This window comes from Octodon degus, unplaced genomic scaffold, assembly GCF_000260255.1.
Source record: "Octodon degus isolate 3935 unplaced genomic scaffold, OctDeg1.0 scaffold00125, whole genome shotgun sequence".
NCBI lineage: Eukaryota > Metazoa > Chordata > Mammalia > Rodentia > Octodontidae > Octodon > Octodon degus.
The window spans coordinates 4,115,494-4,119,157 of NW_004524701.1; the positions used below are offsets into that span (position 1 = coordinate 4,115,494).

Sequence of the window (3,664 nt, forward strand, 5' to 3'; positions counted from 1 at the left end):
GTGGATGCCACTTGAACATATACTCATAAGTGAAATAAACCAGACACACATGTGTAAATATCGTATAGTCTCCCTAGTATAAGAACTCCAAAGAAGGGATTATATTCTGATAAACCCATTGTAAATTGAAAACATCCCATGCAAATGCTGCATTTATCCCTCCTATCTTGCTAAACAGCACAGCATAACCTACATTAAACATGCTCAGAGCACTTTCATTAGCCTCTAGTTGGGTAGAATCATCTTACACAAAGCTTGCTTTACCCTACAGTGTTGCGTATCTCTTGTATGGACACAAAAGGAGCTTTGTGGAGATGAGGGGACGAGAGAATACAAACGTGATGCTGCAAGCCTGGCAGAAGACCATGACTCAGATTCCAAGGACAGTGTCTGCTGTGACTGCTTCCTACTCCTACGTCATCCTGAAGTTGAAGATTCGCAAGTGGAGACATCTGCCTCAGAGAGGATCTGTAGCTTGCATAGCACTGCATTAGCACTGATTGTCTTAGTGTCGAAATGTACGTGACAGTGTAGGTCTTATTCTTGGAACATGTACACTGAAGCAAGACTCAAGGGTCATGATGCCTGTAAAGTGTCAGACAGCAAAAAATAAAGCTGTAAAGCAAATGTGACATGGTGATTACAGTTTGGTGGACAAGATGTATGTTCATTGCCCTAATTTTCAACTTTTCTGAAGATATAAGATTTTCAAAATAAAAAGTGAAAAACTAAATTGTATATGGCCTTGTTTTAACCAGAAAAAATATATTTTGGAATTTGCTAAGGAGATTTACATTTTAGCTAAAGAAGTGAGACCTCCTTTGAACCAAAGTTATTAAAGTCTGGTTTTCGAATAGTTCTATATAATGAAATTAAAAATTTGAAATGATAATTAGGGCAACTCAAATTTTTCATGAAATGAAACATCTAAGAATGTCAATTTTTGCTCCATATAATTGTAAAGAATCATAATTAGCTGTTTTAGTATAGATGAAATATTTCAGTTGAATGTGCACACCTATGATCCCAGAACCCAGGAGGCCGAGCGATGAGGATCGTGCTGAGTTTGAAGCCAGCCTGGGCTACATTGTGAGATTCTATCTCATGAAACAAAACAAAACAAAATAAGACAAAACAACAAGCATATACATACATATGTCAGAGCAATTTGCTGCAGCTGTGAATTTTATATCAAGAAAATTTTATCTGAGCATGTTTTACAGAACACTGTAGTATAAAAATTCTCAAAAATGCATTCCCATGATTTTTGCTATATAAAAATTTAAAAGGCTTTGGAAAATTAAGATTTCAGTTATTTGCTTCACTACCGTTTGTTTGGTTTGTTCTGTCTAAGGATCTGATTTCCTTTATTGTTGTAAATAGATACATTAAGATAGATATTGGTCAAAATCACTCCGAAAATGGTGGTAATCCTCTACATTTTTATATATAATCCTCTTTTTTTAATCATAAGTTTTAGCCATAAAACTACATGGAAAATTTTTAAATGAGTTTATGTTCTCAACATGTAAAAACATTTAATGCTCATGCACAAAGCATTAAAAATACTCTTCAAGCTGTTTCTCATTATTGTGGGGTGCTTAAGAATGAAAGTAGCTATTTGATGAGCTCAATGACATGAACTTCATGTTTTGCTATCCTAGTGGTCATTCTATGCAACCTAGGAGAATTCCAGGATGTGTGGTGGTGTGACAGCTCAATGTTTCTATTCCTCCAAAGCTTCTATTGTGAAATTTCAATCTTCCAGGTGATATTAGGTGAGTGAAGTATTAGACAGTGATTAGATCAAAACTGGGGTTAGTGGTCTCACAAAAGAGACACATAAACTTTAGAGAGGCAGCCCACTCATTTCTGCCATGTGTGGAGGGGAAGAAGATGTCTTCCATGAAGCGGAGCGCAGGAGTTGGGCCCACCACACTACGTGAGCGTCCCAGCCTCTCAGACTGTGGGAGAGGAGCATCAGATGTTGGTTGCCTTTTGTTAGAGCAGCCAAGGAAGCCAACACACTACAAATTCTACCTTTAGATCAAATGAGAAATTAGTGTTTGATTTCCTAAAAAGAGATTTGATTAAATTCAAAATATTTCTCTTTAAAACTCTAATCAGTCTTATAATAATTAAAACCAGAAAATGGATTCTATGCTGTTGTAAAAATCATTTGCTTTGAAAAAAAGCTGCTCCTTGCATAGGGTTTAACAGTTCTATTTTAAAGGAATTTCCAATAAAGTCAGAGACATAATCATCAGGAAAATATTTATTTTTCAATCATTACTTTCTTTGGTCACATTTTGCAAGATGCAATTAGACTTAAAATAGAAATTAAAGTACTTAAATTAGAAGCAAGGAGGAAAAAATTTAGACTATTTCAATATATGTTTACAAAATAAAAGCTATTTAATTGAAAATAGAAGAAAAATTCAGTGAAATATTTATATCACACATAACAAATGATAGCTTTCTTATTAAAAATTGGTCCTTTAGACAATAGAGAGTAAAGCAATTTTATTCATAATTATAACATAAAATACAAACACTGATTATTAAATTTAACAGAAAATATGTAGGCTACATGTGAAGAAAGTTAGAAAACTTTATACGAATACATGAAGATGTAAAAAAAAAATCCTAATTTGTGGTATTTGGAAATAGTTCACTAACTTTACCAGTCCACTCATTTACTTTATTGGAGCTTTAAGAACTTAGCCACCACTGCCTTTCCCCCTCAGCTCTGGTCTGGTCAGGTAGTAGCCACAATTAACAGTGTGTGGATTTGATAGAACTTGGCTGGGCTTTGGGTGAAAGTCAAAAAGGTCACATATGAAACTTTCTTGTCCCTCATGGAAGAAAGAGTGTGAAAATCAGGCCTATTAGCTCAGGTCACTATTTCTTAGCAGCTTGGATCAAAAGAAGCCACAGACTGGATTTTTGTATCACTTAAAATTCCTTAATGAATCTTTAACCTCCAGGTGTCTATTTTGGACATGGGGCCTCTTGGGAAGAAATTAAGTGTAAATTAGGACCAAAGTGCTCCCTTTCTCAGTTTGAATGCATGAATAGGATAGATCACAGCAAGACAGGGTCACCTGTAACCCACGGGAGAATGCCACTCGGGGACTGCCACTTTTTTCTTGGCTCTCCTGAGCTGTGATGAATCAATTTTTGCTGACCAGCCCACCCACTCTGTGGTGTTCTGTCATAGAGCCCCGACCTCACCAGCAGAAGGATAGAAGAAAGGGGGCATCGCTGCTCTGCCTGAACTGCTTGATAAATGGCCTTCATTCACTTGAGGACTGAGTCAGGAGCAGTCATCACCACAGTGCTTTTAGAAGAGTGGATCCTTCTCTCTGTCACATCCTGGAACTGTCCCGTCAGCTCCTCTAGGGTTTGTCCATCATCCATTCTCCCCTTTCTATGAGATCTTTGCCATCAGAATTCTAATCTCCTACCTCTTCCAATGCTATCTACATCTTCTTTTACCCAGGTATTTTGCTAGAACTTCCTGTGGAAACTGTCAGGTAAAGTGGAATCATTCATGTCATCCCTGACCGAGAAATGATGGTGATGATGATGTAAGGCCAGGAGTCTATGAAGACCTCTTGTGTGCGGGCCTGATAATAAGAGCTGTTATAAAAGACCGCCAGAA

At 36.9% G+C, this 3,664-nt stretch overlaps 1 pseudogene; it reads right to left on the reverse strand.

Annotated features, from left to right (window-relative positions):
- Window positions 1-3,420, reverse strand: part of LOC101575625 — a 28,074-nt pseudogene extending 24,654 nt beyond the window's left edge.
- Between the last annotated feature and the right edge of the window lie 244 nt (window positions 3,421-3,664).